This window comes from Notamacropus eugenii, chromosome 3 (genome assembly GCF_028372415.1).
Source record: "Notamacropus eugenii isolate mMacEug1 chromosome 3, mMacEug1.pri_v2, whole genome shotgun sequence".
Lineage (NCBI taxonomy): Eukaryota > Metazoa > Chordata > Mammalia > Diprotodontia > Macropodidae > Notamacropus > Notamacropus eugenii.
In genome coordinates this window covers 275,429,581-275,447,376 of record NC_092874.1, presented here as the reverse complement: position 1 = coordinate 275,447,376, position 17,796 = coordinate 275,429,581, and positions in this window count along the sequence as shown.

Genomic DNA, 17,796 nt, shown 5'->3' with positions numbered 1-17,796 from the left:
TAAGACTAAGTATGAAATGAGGCAAAAAATGACCTGTTTTACCTAATTAAAACAAATCTATCTGATTTCCGTTCAGAAGCCATCCAATCTAAACCTCACATTTTATAGAGAAGGAGATTAAGGTCCAGATGAGTTGTGTTTGCCCAAGTTCACATAGATAGTAATGGTCAGATTTAGGATTTGAACCAAGGTCCATGAACTTTAGTCCTTTCTGCTTCTCAATAAACACAAAATGCTTAGGATGTGTGCAGGGGAGAGGCAGCCTGATGTAATGAATGGAGTATTGAAATCAGGAAAACCTCTGTTCTGCTCCTACGAACACATAAATTTTGACATGTGTAGAGTACTATACTAGGCTCTGGATGCAGGTCCAAACCAGATGGATTAAAGGTGATTTGTGAGGGGGGGTACTAGCAGCTGGAGGGATTTGGGAGAGACATCATGTGGAAAGTGCTATTTGAGTTATTTGGAAGGAAACAGTATTCTAAGAGACAGAGGTGAAGAAGGAAGGCATTCCAAACATGAGGGACAGTCAGTTCAAAGTCATGATGATTGGAAACGAAGTACTGTGTATGAAGTAAATAGTAAGAGGGGCAATCAGGTGGCCCAGTGGGTACAGCGTGGACCCTGGAGTCAGGAGGACCTGACTACTTACTAACTGTGTGGTCCTGGGTAAGTCATGTAACCCTGATTGCCTCAAAAAATAAAAGGACAGTTTAGCCTTAGAAAACATGAAGGAGAGGTATGTGTTAAAAGTTTAGAAGGATAGATTTCAGCCAAGTTGTGAAAGGATTTTAGATTCCAAACAGAGAAGTTTACATTTGTTCCTAGAGGTAATAGGGGAGTACTGGAGTTCACTGAACCAGAGGAGTGACATGGCCAGATATGTACTTTATAGATATCACTTAAGCAATTGCATGGAAAGTGATTTAGAGAGGAAAGACTTGAGACAGGGAGACCAATCAGACAGGATGTTGCAACAGGTGTCAAGAGGTGATAAGAACGTGAATTGGAGTGATTCAGTGTGGATGGAGAGAAGAGAATTGCTGGATTGGAGAGACATGGAGGCAGAAATGCTCAGATTTGACAGCTGAATGGCTGGGGATATTGCCCCATAAATCAAACTTTTTTTCTTCTGGCTTGTAGGAGTAAGGAGTGGCATGTTGTCTAGGTTAGCTCAAGAGGTGAGCACATATAGGGAAGCAAGATAAGGTAGGGAAAGTAGGATGGGCAAATCTGGCAGGATCCTGAATGCCAGGAGGATCTAAACTGAACTCAATAATCAACAAGCTTTGCCTGACTCAATAAGTTTTTCTTACACAGTTTCGAAATTGCTTTCCCTGGATTTTGATTTTCCTGATGGTTTTTAGGGTCTTTATATTTTTAGATCTGATGATGATTGTTTTTTCTTTTATGGATACATAGAAGTAATGAACTGTGTTCTCTAAAACTTGACACTGATTTTGATCAAGTGATTTTTGTCAGTGATTTGTCAGTGATTTTGATCATTGATCAAGCCCTAAGTAGGAGTAAAGGGATGTAGGACTAAATATTTTTTTTGATTAGCAGAAATATTTCTGAGATGTTCCTATAAATAACTACATTCATCTGAAAGAGATTTTTTTGGGGGGAGGCAATTGGGGTCAAATGACTTGCCTACGGTCACACAGCTAGTAAGTGTCTGAGGTTGGATTTGAACTCAGGTTCTCCTGACCCTAGGGCTGGTGCTCTATCCTCTGTGTCCCAAAATAAAGTAATTTAAAAAGCTTATAAAGTTAGGAAATATTAAACCTGGTGTTGGTCAATAGCTTTGAGCTAGAACACTACAGCTTCCAAAGCAGGGGAAATGATTACTAACCTAAAGACAATGGAAAGGTAAAGTGTAGGTGTGGGTAAGCTGCATCATATTTTTAAAAGGAGTTGAAAGCTTGCATGTTCTGTGAGCATTCTCAAGATGTCAAGAAGAACATTTTGGATAGACCATCTATGGAAGAATAATGACTGAAGTCAACATGGGATGAGTGAAAATGGATGGATTGGTGTGTCACTGGAGGGAGCGCCAATGTTGAAGAGACACCAAATCCATGTGGTTATTTAATATTCAAACTGAGATGACAGAAAATAATAGAAAAAATCAATTCTATATTTGTTTGATCTCCATAGAAAAGTATAACAAATAAATTATCAGAAAATCACTCCAAACAACCAATATTCTCATTATTTAACTCAAGAGTTCTTAATCTAAGGTCTGTGTGCTTGTTTGAAAAAATATTTTGATAACATTTTCAAATAATTGGCTTCCTTTGTAACTCCTTCCTTACCTGGAAAAAAAAAATACAGTCTCTGATTCTTCTTAATACATCGTTTTACAATTCTCAAGCTACAGGTGGACTTTAGAGATGATCTAGTTCAAATTCCTTATTTGAGAGAGGAAAAAATAAAAGGTCCAGAGAAGTCAAAGGAACTGGGAAATTCAAATGAATTCTCACTTGAAAGCAGCACTCATAATGACAATAAAGGTAGAAAAGCTTAGTCCAAACAAACACATAATTAGAGTTGACATAGTATAAAAGAGACCCCAATTAATGAATGTGTTAATTCTCTTTTCTGTTTCTGAAATATACCCAACTATAAAAAGGGAGAATTTGAAAAATTGTATTAACAAGATTCTTGAAACTAGAAGAGACGCGAGAAGTGATCTGTTCCAACCCTTACCTAAAATATGGACTTCTAGACCAGTGTTGAGAGGGAATCCATAACCTCACAAGGTGAACTACTGTTTTTCTCCAGGAAATTTTCTTTATATTAATCCAAAATCTGTGTCCATGAAACTTCCACATGGGAAACTCTTGAGTCCTAGCCCTGCCCTCTGTGTCTAAAAAAAAAGTCTAACCTTTCTCCCCTATGAAAATCCTTCAAATAATTGAAGACAGTGACCATATTCCTATTCTCTATAACCCTTTTTTTTTCAATATGAAACGTCTCCAGGTTTTGAAAATGACCTTCACATGGTTTGGTTTCACATGTTGTCACCATCTTAATTCCCTTTCTGTGGACACACAGTGCCTTTCTTAAAATATTGCAACCAGAACTGAACATAACTCTCTAGATGTGGTCTTGCCAGGCAGAGTACAGTTGTTGTATCGTTTCCTGGCCTGGCCTCTAATAGAAGCAGGGCTAGATTCCTCTTTTGCATATTCTTCACTAAAATATACATTGCAGTGCTTCTGGAAAAATTGCCTATACTGTACGCATTTCCTGTGCTCAGTGCTAGGGATATAAAGAAAAAAGAAGTAGAAACCTTACATGCCCTCAAGAATCATACATTGTAAGATAGAAGGTCTTGGAGTGCCAACTCTTTGTGACCCAATGGACCATGGCACTCCAAGCCCTTCTATCCTCCACTATCTCCCAAAGTCTATCCAACCTCATGTTCGTTGCTTCCATGACACTATTTACGATAAATTTGCAGTGTAAACCAGGTATGGGGCAGGAATTTATTTTCTACACACAAAAGACTCACAGATTTCATTATCAGAAAAACAGGATTTGGCGCTTTAACTTTTAACTACAGTTATACTCTCCTAGAGGGTTAATGCTGAAACATCATCACAACATAAAATGGTTTGAAGGACTGCTGAATAGACTTTGCTGTGTTTCTTCTTGGTTTTACACTGTTCAAACTCCTGGTCCATGTCATTTGGCAAAATGTCCAGACTTGGGCCCATCCTCTTCATTAGGGAAGGTGTGCTCTATTAATAGAGACTGAGTAGACTCAAGTGATATCCATTAGTCTTTTTATTATCTTTGATTATGTAAAAGTAGGTATTTCTCCATATCATTACCACTTTAAAAATCAGTATGTATATACATATGTATGTATATTAAATCAGAAGCACTCAGACTATATTACCTGTGAAAGAGGTAATAAAAAGGAGTCACTGAAGTGTGACCATACTTAACTCCTTAAATGAAGCAAGGTGGTTTAGATATTTAATATTTAATCATTCAATTATTAATTACTCAGATATTGAATTGTATTGGAGGACTTAAATGTCTTTTTCTGAGTGTTTATTGTATTCACAATTTTAATTACACTATTAATTAGGTAATTCAGTGTCATACAACTCTGTTCCTGTGGTCAAAATTCCTTACTGATAAGAACAGAGATATCTTTGCAGAAATATGCTCATGGTCCTCTCTCCCACCCAACACTCTCCTCCCATATCTTCTCTCTCCATTTTGAAACCCACGGGGGGGTTGATCTAATGACCTCTGCAGCTGTCAACTATTTTAGAAGTCAGTAAGTGAGCTGCCATCTTAGACCTCAAGGAGGATACCACCTCCTTTCCATTCCATTCCAAAACATGGCTGACCAAGCCATAATCTACAATTTTCCAGTTCTCACTCAACTTAAGCCAGATGTGGCTACGGGTATTTGTATATGACATTCATATGTGTTCATATGAAAATATATTCTTTTTATGCTCCTCTTTAGCTTAGCTTGGAGATTTATTTGCTTTCTTTGACTTGTGGGCAGAGAGAGAAAAGTCTACCAGAACAACTCAAGAAAATTGAATTTGAAGGATAGACTGGACCATTAAACTTAGGAGTGGGTGATGGATATTTTCATTTTGTGAGCTAAAACAATATTTTTAAAAATTTGACTCTGCTTGAAGTTAGCTAGTTTGACTAGGTGACATCCCACATGAACTTTGAAGTTTTTATTCATTTTTATAGCTCTATGAGTATGTTCTCTGTGGCCCTCTGTCTCACTAACAAGGTTAGATGATTTTGAAGGAAGCCAGCCAATTTTCATGATGTCAGACCAAAGGGAAAAGCATTTCCCAATGTCTTCTGAGTGAATGGCCATGCATCGTGGAGTTGTCCTTTTCCCTATTCTGTAATACTAACTGGATTTCATACAATATACTTTGTGTGCTATACTCATACGAAACTTCACAGCACCCTGGGTCAGCTAGCTACCGCCAATATTATTCTTTGTTTGCTAAGATTGGACTCTAAGCCTTAGAGAAGGTAAATGACCTGCTCAGGGTGATGCAGTAGCAGTGGGATTTGGACCCTGAGCCTTCTGATCCCTGTGCCATGGGTGCTTCTCATAATAATAGCTAATATTTATTTAACATTTAAGGTTACACAATCCTTTCTTTCCATTTGCTCTGAGCTCCTCATACTTTTAACATAAAATTAGAGTTGGAAGAGACTTTAAAAACCATTGAGTCTAATGTCTTCATTTTACAGATGAGGAAACTTGAGGCATAGAGAGGTTCTTACCCAGGGTCATGCATCTAGTAAGTATCTGAGATAAGATTTGAATCCAGGTCTTCCTGAGTCCAGGTCCAGTGCTCTACCCACAAAACCATTTTGCTCTGTTACATCCATTATTTCATCTCTTTCTGGCTTAATTTCATACTTCTCTTTACAAACTCTATATTCCATCTAAGTTGAACTAGGAGCTATTGCCTGAGCTTGATAGTTTACTACTCAATCAAGTCATCCACAAGCATGTATTATGCATATACTGTATGTATTTCCTGTGCTCAGTGCTAGGGATATAAAGAAAAAAGAAGTAGAAACCTTACCTGCCCTCAAGAATCATACATTGTAAGAGAAAGAAATGACACATTTAAGAAATGGAAGACCAGAGAAAAGAATTTTGTTCTGGGTTGTGACAGGGATAGTGAGAGCAGCCACTGGACCATAGTTTGTCATCCTCTTCCTGGGAACCACGGTAGTGTTAATTTCATTATTTTAATATATTTCTTTTATAATTAATTTTTTTGTTGTTCCTGTATCCCCAAAGCAAAAGCAAGAGGAGGTGGAAAGCCAAGGGGGAGGGGTCCACTCAAAGCAGGGAAATCAGAAATCCTTGAGTTTTTACTGGTTTTTAACCATTAGTCCCAAAGAAGCGCATAAAGCTCCAAAGACACTCACGATGGGGATTGTCCTTCCAGCTATGAAGACACAGCTCCTTATACTTCTATCTGGAGCCCACATTCCCTGTCACTCACAGGAGAAGGGAGGCAGCAGTGTGTTTCTCCCCTTGTCCTCCCTCTTTCTTCTCCTCTTCTTCCTCTCCCTGCTTCCATTTCCTGCCAATTTTCATCTTCATAGCTCTTGGGCATCCTGTCAGCTCCTCAATGAGGCCCCAAGTTCTCTAGGGAGTTTGTCGTTCCCTCATCACTCATTTGCTTTCTTTGATTTGTGGGCAAAGACAGTAAAGACTGACTCAGTACAAAATGAGGGCAAAAAAAAAAATCTAAGTTTCTTCTTCCCTGGCTGTCTGAATTCTCATAGTTACATATACCATTCTCTTTATTAACCCCGCTTAAGACAGAGAATATTGAGGAAACTATATATAACTTCCTTTAGGGTAGAGCAGGGTTTGAGTGGATGGGAGAAAGAATAGTTTCCATATTGACTTTGCAATAATAATAACTGATATTTATCTAAAGTTTTAAAGTTTGCAAAGGGCTGTCCTGAAATAACCTCTTTTAAGCTTCACAACAACTTTCGAAGGTAGGTAGCACTATTATATTATATCATTATTATAGAAAGTATTATTATCCCCATTTAATGTATGAGGAAAGTGGGATTCAAGGAAGTTGAATGATTTCGCCATGATACTCAGCTCGTGAATGTCAGAGTTAAGATTGGAACTCAGGTTCTCCTGACTTCAAGTCTGAAACTATATGCTCTGCCACATTGGGTTTTTAAAATACAAAGAAAAGATGCAAAGAAACCTTTTACAAGAGAGGAAATGATTCAATACCAAAATGCCTAGCCCAGAGGCTAGCTCTCTCTTCATTATTTTATGCAACTTCCAAATTCAAGAGAGAAATCTTTGTTGTTTAGTTGAGTCCAACTCTTTGTGACCCAATGGACCATGGCACTCCAAGCTCTTCTATCCTCCACTATCTCCCAAAGTCTATCCAACCTTATGTTCATTGCTTCCATGACACTATCCATTCTCTGAAGCCCCTTTTGCAGAGAGACCACACCAGCATGAGGGCCCACGCTCTAGCATTCTAGAAACAACTTCTCAGATAAACTTCTCAGTTTATCTCAGTTATCTCAGACCTGGATTCAAATCTTATCTCAGAAGTTATCTCAGGCTCCTCGGGGCCTGAGGAAGAGGGACAGCTAATCTTGGGCCCTTGATTTGGCAGTACAACTGGAAGTAAATATTATTGTTGTTATACATCATTTGTACTTGAAAAGTACCAAAATGACATCATGATGTGGGGTCAAGGGACAGTGTGTCCTCCTGTGGTCGATCAGACCAATACAAGCTCAGAATGCTCTACCACAAGTTGGGCACAGTATGAACATTTGGACTGGAGATGGAGTAAATATAAATAAATGAAGATGGAGTCATCTCTCTCTCTCCTTCCCTCTTTCTCTTTCTCTCTCCCCTTCTCTTTTCTTCTCCTCTCTCTCTCTCTCTCTCTCTCTCTCTCTCTCTCTCTCTCTCTCTCTCTCCTTTTCCTCCTCCTACTCTCTGTTCTCTTTCTCAGTCTCTAAGTTCATCTTTTTCTCTCCAAAGCTTTCTCTTTGGCTTTCTTTTTTTCTCCTCTCTGTTTCCCTCTCTCTTTCTCTGCCTCTCTCCTCTCTCTCTATTCCTATATGGCTATATACACATGTGTATGTATATACATGCACTACATTCATTCATACATACATATATACATGTGGTATGTGTGTATGTGGGCATATATGTGTACATATTGGGGCTCAGGGAAGTTAATGACTTGCCCACAGACATACAGGTTGTAGCAGCAAATGAAGCAAAGATTAGACTCTAGGCCCTCCAACTACTCATTCTACTGTCTCCTTACATTTATTGTCACTTCCGATAGTAGCTGAAGGCCATTGATGGGTCAGTATAAGTCTCTGGCTCCAAAAAGTAGACAAGGTAGTGAGTTCTCTCTCCTCTGAGGTCTTCAGGCAGAGGTCGGAAAAGAACATCTATTGACTGTACCTTTGTGGGGATTCCTTTCATGTGGGGCAGGGTCTGAGAAAGAAACTTGTCAAGAGGGTAGGAAACAACTTCGGTTAAATAGTTATAATATCCTGTTGAAAAACTCTAGAAACTCCATATTGCTTTCCAATCAACCAATTATTTTTTAATTTTAAAATCAATTTTAAATCAAATTTTAAATCAATTAAAAAATTTTTAAATCAAATTTAAAAATTTGGTGTACCTTTAGAATTGAAAATTTATTTGGTCTCCTTATTTTATACCTTAAGAGTAAACACATGGTACACTATAGAATGTATTTTCTTTCATATTGAATAGTGGTACAAAAGGTAAAAGAACCAAAAAACCGATAAAGAAAACTGCCTGGAATCCCCAGGATATAGATTAGGGTCACACAACTAGTAAGAATCTGAGGCCAGACTTGAACTCAGGAAGACCCTTCCAACTTGCAAATTCTGTGCTTTGGTGAGTAATTAGTATAATGTCCAAAGCTGCTAAACTTAGTTATCTTCTATTTTTTAACCCACGGTGCTCTACCCACCTTCTCCACCTGTTGCTTCACCTTGCTCCAGCTCCAGTCCTTCTTGGAGGTTGCTTGATGATCCCATTCTCAACTGTTCATAAAAGGTAGATGTCCTTCTCTCACGCTGCCTGCCCATTGGCTTGTGACTGTTTTGCCCTATGGCTCTGAACACTGAAAAGTCCTCAGACAGGACTCTAGGCACAATGCCTAGATGTACTCACCAAAGTTGTGCGTCATTGTCTTGAAGGATAATAGGATAAAGATTCTAGATGAGTGGTGGAATTCCAGATTGGCCCTGTCTACAAATGATCTTTTGCTTATTGCATCAAACTTGAGAATACAAGGGGACTTTCTGAATGAGAGCTATGATGATTTCAAAAAGACAAGTTAACAAACCACGTAGGAAAAGTCAAGTGGATGAAAAATGCCTATTGTCTAACCAATCATACGCACTTGATTGGACAAGTTGTTGAATGAATGTGTAAAAACAAATCTTAAGCAGTATAAATGGACAGTGAGCTAGAGTTAAAGTTGAATAGGAGGAAAAATGTAATCTGGATTACATTTGAGAAATTGTCATGTTTTTCTATCAGTTCCAAGTCACTTCCTAATAAAAAAAACTCATCTTTTAAAAATATTTACCAGCGGGGAGTGGAGCCAAGATGGCGGAGTGAGAGCAACTACTCATCTCAGCTCTTAGACAAACTCCTTCAGATACCTCTAAAAAGAGAATCTGACCAAATTTTGGAGGTGCAAGATCCAATAGGAGACAGACTGTGGTAGATTTACAGACCATTAAAAATATTTACTAGAAAGTCAGCAAGCATTTTTTAATGTACTAAACACTGGGGATTCAAAGAAAAGTAAAAAGATGATTCCTTCCCTCAAGGAACTTAAGTTCTAATGAGGCAGACATGGTTAAATCACAAGATTTGAAAACCGAATTTTTGTAAATGGTAATATCCTCCCATTGGTGCTGTGGAGCAGAAAATAGAAGAAAACATTTTTGCATTTTGTTTTGGTTTTTGTTTCATAAAACAGATCATTTTATGAGGCACAAGCCTGTTTTCCAGATGGTATCTTGCAGCTAACCCTCACATGCTCATCTTTATGGGGCAGCAGCTGTGGCTTCATGATTCACTCTCACACATCATTCTTTGCATGTAAAACTGATGTTTTTCAGCCACAGTTACTAATGCTGCATCGAGGAGAAGGCAACAAGGGGGACATGGACAGTCAGACCTTCCACCCTGCATGTCAATGAAGGCTGCTCTGTATTGGAGCTGGTAGTGTTATTAGTAGAGTCTCATGCTCACAGCTTCCCTCTGACTCATAGTCTTGCCCCTCCATATTAAAAAAGTCATCCCACTTTTGATTTCTCCATTCAAAAAACCACATCACTTTGGATTTTGACATTCATAATCTTATTCTGCTTTTGGGATCTCCATTCAAAATAATCCCACTTTGGATTTCTCCATTCAAATCAATATTTCACTTTTGATTTCTTTATGCAAAAACCCACATTGCTTTGGATTTTTGCCAATTCAAAAAACCATCCCACTTTTGATGTCTCCGTTCAAAAAAGCCATCCGTTCCACAATTTGATTTTGATGAGCCAGGCTACTTGTTGTTCCTCAAAAGCAGAAAACCCCAGTCCAGCACCATATGAAGCTTCACTTTAGAGTGGTCTTGAGAGAAAGAGCTATGTTTCATACCTCTATGGTTGGCTAATTAACAGGTAGTTATAATTTGTCGACTTTTCACGTTGTTAATGTGTGCTAATGGAAAGAACCCTGACTTCAGAGCCACAAAGGCCTAGGTTCAAATCTCTTTTTTACTTTTTTTTTTTAACCTGAGTGATCTTAGGCAAGTCACATAACCTCCCTGAACTTCAATTTCTTAACCTGTAAAACAAAAAAGCTGAAATACCACTTCAAAGGAACAGTGGCAAAGCATGTAACTCATTCCCAACAGAAATGTCACCACTTAAAAATACATTTCTGACCATGATAATTGTATGGATTCATTTTGCCTGACTATGTTATGAGGATTTTGTTTTCCTTTTTGTTTTCAATGACATGGGTTGGGTGGAAGGGGAAGGATAATAGATTTTTGTTAATTGAAGAAAAAATTAATTAGAAAAAATAAAGGAGTTAGACTTGATGACTTTGGAGTTTGCCTCCAGGTCTTAAACCTTATGGTTGCCTTTCTCAAGTTTACAGCAAAGTGGCCAAAATAAAGTTTAGACATGACATCTTCCTTTGACCTTCATCTCAGTCACTGACCAGCTGCTGAACAGGCACAGAAACATAGTCAGTCCTGTCCTCTCCAATGACATGTTGGTTATGCTGACTTTCTCTTTTGTTGACTGTTAGCCCATCACCATATGGTGCTGTTATCATCTGCTATCGCTACTTGAGGCTCTGAGAGACATTTTGAGAAACAGTATGGTCAACCAAATAGATGATAAACCCAACAGGTCATTATCTATCATATTTAAGGAAAGTCTATGTGGTTTAGCTGGTGATACCTAAAGTTAGGAGCACAGAGAGGGAGAAAAAGGTAGCAAAGGAAGGATGCTGGTGGATTATCCTTCCTCCCTTTCCCCACACCTGGGAAATGGTGGTACTGTGGTACAAGGGAAAGAGGGCTGACTCAGGAGCTCTACAGAAATTTAAGTCCCACTTCTGATTCTTAATGCCTGTGTGACTTTCTGCCAAGTCATCAAAACTCCCTGGGTCTCAGTTTTCCTTATCTATAAAATGAGTAAGGTTAAACTAGATGGACTTTGAAGGTCCTTTCAGTTCTAGCTCTTTCATCCTATTTTTCTAAAATCTTCTAGGGAAGGAGAAGAAAAGGGTTTTACCAGAGCCTCAGCTACAATGGTCCTCAGGCTGTGATAGGAGGAAGACGAAATTCTCAGTAATTTGGAAAAAGTCTGCTTTCTATGTTGAGTTCATCTTGACACTGAGTTGTGGGTAGCCCTCCTAGTTGCTTGCTTTTCCTTCCTTCCTTCCTTCCTTCCTTCCTTCCTTCCTTCCTTCCTTCCTTCCTTCCTTCCTTCCTTCCTTCCTTCCTTCCTTCTTTCCTTCCTTCCTTCCTTCCTTCCTTCCTTCCTTCTTTCCTTCCTGGCAATCAGGGTAAGGTGACTTGCCCAGGATCACCTAGCTAGTAAGTATCTGAGGCAGATTTGAACTCAGGTCCTCCTGACTGCTGGGCTATTCATCCATTGCACTACCTAACTGCCACTCACCCTCCTAGCTTCAGCGAGTAGGAATCTAGAACCCATTGTCCCTCCATGAATGAAGAAAGTTTGAGGATACTAAAAAAGGCTAGGAGTTTATGGAGAGGGGTAGTTTACCTTAAACACAAATCATACATCTCCTACTCTACCACCTCCAGTGGACCCCCAGTTGTTGTTTGACCATGATGTCAGGGAGATGATGGCATGACAGGCAAGTAAATTGGATTTAAATGAGGGAGGACCCCAACTACCTACAAGATCAAACAGGAGATCCTGCACTGTCTTTCTAACTTCCTTGGACATCACACCGTCTCCAGTGTGATCCAGCTAAGCTGGCCTTGTCTTTGTTTCTTGCACACAGTATTCCATCTTGTCTTTCCATACCTTTGCAGTGGCCATCCCCCATGCCTAGAATGACCAGAATCCTTCCCTCTGCCTCAGAATCCCCATCTTCCTTTCAGGAACAGCTCCAGAGCAATCTTCTCCATGACTCCCTTCCTGATCCCCCAAATACTAGTCCCTCCCCTTCCAAATTGCCTTGTATTTAACTAATTTGTTTCTATTTGTACATATTCTCTTAATATTTCTGATGTATATGTGTGTATGTCTATATGCACATACACATACCATACATATGTGTATATATGTATGGTATATGTATATATATGTGACTGTGTATATATATATATATATATATGTATATTTGTTCAATGGTTTTTCAGGCTTATGTGACTCTTTGTGACACTATATAGGCTTTTCTTGGCAGAAATACTGGAGTGATTTTTCATTTCCTTTTTCAGGAGTTTGACAGATGAGAAAATTGAGGCAAACAGAGTTAAGTGACTTGCCCAGAGTCACTTGACCAGCTAGTCATGGTCTATGGCTGGGTTTGAACTTAGCACTCCTGACTACAGACCCAGCACTACTGTATTCACTGCACCACCTCACTGCCCCACATATGTGTATATACACATATGTAGATTTGTATACATCTGCACATGCATATATATATGCACATATATGCATATGTATATATACACACATATATATGCATATATATATACATACACACACATACACACACACATTTAAATATACTTGTCTCCCACATTACAAAGTGAGATCCTTGAAGGCAGTGATTTTTTCATTCTTTGTCCTTGCGTCTGGAGCATCTAGCACATAGTAGACACTTAGTGAATACTTGTTAATTGTTTGAATGAGTGATTGAGAGTCGGGGTTTCCAGCTTTTTCATCTCATTGACTTCCCACCTCTGACATCATAGGCAGGGAAGCCACTAGTTTCTAAGAAGGAAAAGTCCAGATATTGGGGAGGGAGGTTTCCAAGCAGAAGGCAGACTGTTTAGAGCAAAGCAAATCTATCTAGAAAAAGACTAAACCCTGGGGGGCGGAGGGGGCAGAATGAACTTTTCCGGACTCCTGCAAGCCCAGTACATTATCTCAGCAGGCTTCAGGCTTCCAAGCAATTTCTGGTCCAGCAATGACTCAGACACATGATTCATTGTTGTCTGCAGATTTCCTGGTGATCGTTGTCTGAGGTCAGACAACAGGCAGTAGCCCCGGATTACAGTGACATTGTAATCAACGAAGCCATTGAGAGGACTAGACCTTGACCCTAACGTGAGTTTCCAGGGCCCTTGTTTCACCCTCTCTCCCATCATTGATTCAGAAAACAGATTAGATCAAATAGAACCCAAGCATTGAGGTCGTGGGGGCCTTGAGACAGCAGTTGACTTGGAGTCTTGACATACACAAGAGCTCTTTGGGTGTAGGATGCACAGATGAGACGAGTAAATTATTACCCTCCATCAACACTGTATTCTTACTTCAGAAAAAATAAAGACATGCCCTGACAACGTAAGGGAAGCAGAGGAGTAGGAAGGTTTATGTGATTGATCTTTTATACTTGATATGCCTCAGAGGAATAAAATACCAGCTAACTAATGAATATATAATACATATTGGAGGTTAGGTATTGGACATTTGCACAAATTAAAAACACGGCTTAGAAGAAATCTACCCAAGACAAACTATTTATTATACACAGCAGGCACTTAGGAGTGAATTAATAAATGAACACTGAGGGAATATATTTACATTAGTGTGTGCATGGGGAAATTACCAAGAACCAAATTCTCATTCATTTTAATGTGAAATTATGCTTTCATCAGGCCCATTTGTTGTTTGGAAAAGAGGAAACAATGAAAGTTCTGAAATAGCCCCTTTCTTTTTTTGAATATGGAGATTTTTCATTTCTATTAACTTTAGACTATTTGCTCATTTTTCCAAATGAGTTCTGTGGTTGAACTTCTGTATTTCTTTTCCCAGAAGAAATCTAAAATAAAAAATATTTGGTATATTACCATAAGTTAAATATTAGAAAAGTTCCCAGAGATGCAAATCTGATTCTGCTGATGTTTTTTAAATTTTTATTTAAAAAATCAGTGGTGAGACAGCTAAGTGGCACAGTCCTGGAGTCAGGAGAACTTGAGTTCAAATCCAGCCTTAGACACTTGATACTTGTTAACTGTGTGACCCTGGGCAAGTCATTTAACCCTGATTGCTTTGCCTCCCCCCTCCAAAAACAAAACCAGTAGCATCATAGAGTAATGGTTTAGAGAGATAGCCTTGGAGGAAGATCTGAGTTCAAATCCTCTGCCTTATACTGTCTGTGATGCTAGATAAGTCACTTAAGTTCCCAGTGCCCAGAGGCAACACTCTTAGATTTTAAATTGCAGAAAAAAATGTTCATTTACCTTAACGGAGAAAGTTCCCCACCAGGATCTTCCTACCCTGATAAAATGATAGATGTGATCAAACAAAAGTCAGTCACAATAGTTGAACTAAAATTTACACCTTTTTTCTCTCATTAGGAAACTCAGGGAGTCTAGGGGGTGGATTTCTTGAGTCCTGGAGCATAAAGAAGATGGTGAAGGGATGAGCTCAGTGGCATTCAGCAGCCAGAATTAGGAGTTGATGGAGAACTTGAACCTTGCTAGTGTCAGTAGTTGTAAAAATGCAACACCATTCAGATTTTTGCACCAACAAAAACTATAAACAGAAAAAGGTTTTTAGATAAAACAAAATAAGTGAAGATGATTCATACTGTTGTTATTGCTCTGTCTGACTCTTAGCAACCCCATTTGGTGTTTTCTTGGCAAAGATGCTGGAATGGTTTGCCATTTCCTTCTCCAGTTCATTTTACAGATGGGGAAACTGAGGCAAACAGGGTGAAGGGACTTGCCCAGGGTCACACAGCTAGTAGGTTTCTGAGTCCAGATTTGAATTCAGGTCTTCCTGACTCCAGGCCTGGTACCACCTAACTGTCCTGTGATTTGTATTACATACTCCATTAATGGAAGAGACACTTAGGTGGACAAGATCTCTTCAAGTGTAGGATACACAGATGAGATGAGCAAATTAAACCCTCGTTTAATACCACTTTCTTCATTCAGAGAAAGACACATGCATGATAGAGATAGGGGAAACAGCAAAGGAGCAGGACATAGCAGTGGATAAAGACCTAGCCAGGATATCTTGATTGCTCCCATGGTGCCACAGACTGGCTGCGTGACCCCGGGAAGGTTGCTTAGCTTCTCAATGACTCAAACAACTCTCTAGGGCACTAAGTTTTAGAACAGTTGACCAGAGAGACTTCTCTACTAGATGAAATCACAGGTCAGGTGTAGACAACCCCCTTCCCCCATTCTCTTTCCCCAAAATGTGTTACACTCCTCTAGAGGAGGAAGAATGTTATCTAAGTACTATTTGCATCTGATCAGAGCTTCCTTCACTAAGGAACAGTCAATAGATACTGGTTAACCTCTCATAAATCACAATGAGCCAATCTGAAGATCATTCTGTCTCCAATTTTCATGAACCATTTTGAAAGAAGGGTTGTTGTTCTAGGGACTTTTATTGCTGTGATATTATATTTAATTATTAATGGATTATAATGGAAAGAGCACTGGATCTGACATCAGAAAGTCTTGGCTTGGATTATCAACTGGTTTGTGAGCACTGCTGTTACTTCACCTGAATCTCAGCTAGGCGATTTCTAAGGTCCCTTCCAGCTCTAAGGTTCCATGATTGTGTTCTCGTTGAAGGCTCCAAGGTCCTTTGTAAATTGTTTGTTTGGCGACATGGTGTTTGAAGACAGCAAGAGGCTCTAACGAAATGGACGAGCAACTTAAGAGCACCCCCTCGTGGTCAATATTTGTAAGAAGCTGTAAACATGTAAGAATCCATGGAACTAAGCTTAGCTCAAAGGACATTGAAGAGGCACATGGTGGTTGGAAGGAGGTTACAACACACAACCAATGAGGAACTTTGAAAAAGAATTAGAATGAATCATGTCATCAGGGAAATAGGTCATTGAGAAAAAAATGAGATATGAAGAGTGGGGTGACTTTTAGCGTTCTAGACACTACAATCTGCATCAACAAAATCTGGTCTAAAAATATTACTTAATAGACACCATCAGCTACTGAGTCAGTATGAAGATTGGGAAGCTTTGTGCTCACTTGGCATATTAATTTTTTCATATCTCTTCTGTTTCTTTAACGCATGGAAAAAAGTATTTAAAAACGGTTAGATGCACATACCAGATGGGGCAAATACTTTCTTTAAAAGATGCCTCCTCTTATGGGTAGTGGATTCCCCTTTACCACACATCTTCAGGCCTAGGCTACAGACACTTGATCAGGAATGTTGTAGAGGAGATTATGAACCAGGTAGGGGCTAGAAGAGACTTTATGGTCCATGGAAGTTCCTTCTAATTCTGTGGTTCCATGCTCCTATGATTGCCTTCAATATCCAGGGCATGAAAAAAAATGGAAAGATAAAGCTCTTCTCCATTTTAGACTCTTTATATAGGGCCAAAAAAACACCTCCAGATAAAATAAAGGGCAAGAAGGAATAGATAGTAGGAATAGTACTGGATATGGAGTCAGAAGAGACCTCAGTTTAAATTCCCACCTCAGACACTCACTAGCTGTGTGACCATGGTCACATCACTAAATATCGTTGAACCTCAGTTTTCTTATTTATGAAATGAAAACAAAAATATCTCTAGTACCCACCTTCCTAGGCTGTTGTGAGTCTCAGATAGGACAATGGATAAAAATATCAAGTATCATTAAAAGTGAAAGAATCTATCATTCTGGCATGGTAGGGCATATAAGGGTTTTTTCAGGGGGGTGACTTAAAATTTATTTTATTGATGTCCTTTGTTTTCATATTGTCTCTTTTCCCTCATGTAATAAAAAGGGACGGGGAGAAGGAAGGGAAATCAGCAAAACCAATCAAAAAAATCTGATGTTCCACAGCTATGGATCCCCAGTTCTCCAAAGGACCAGGGGAGGTGTATCTTCTCCTATCTCTTTTATGGGGTCAAGCTTGTTCTTTATAATATCACATTCTTACATCTGATTGTTTTACAGTTATTTTTTTTTCATTTACGGTGTTGTCATTGTGCCTATTGCTTTTCTGCATCCATTCATATAAGTCTTCCTATGTTTCTCTGTGTTCAGTAGGGAATAAAATTAATGTTGTAGACTCCATCCCTGAAGCAGTTGTGTGTATCCCCAGTCTTTGGCTCTGTGGGAACAGGGACTATTTCATAGGAGCTTAGATCTAGAGCCAGAAGCAACATCAAAGATCATCTACTCCAAGCTCTCCCTCCATTTCACAGATAAAAAAACTAAGGCCTGGAGTGATAAAGTGACTATCCCAATGTTACTCAGGTAGTAAGGGTCAGAAACACACTGTTCTACATATACCATAGATTATAATTCAGTGGAGAAGATTCTTTAAATATCTTAATGTTGGGTAAATGCAAACTTAGTGACTGCTAAATTTTTTTCCCACTCCAAATCATAGATGTATGCCCAGCTTCTTATGGTCCAGACTTCTGCAGGTGCAAGCTTGTTTCTTGTTTTCACTGATTTTTTTTAACCACTTAACACTGTATTCAAATAACTTACAACAACCAATACAAGTAGTCTCAGG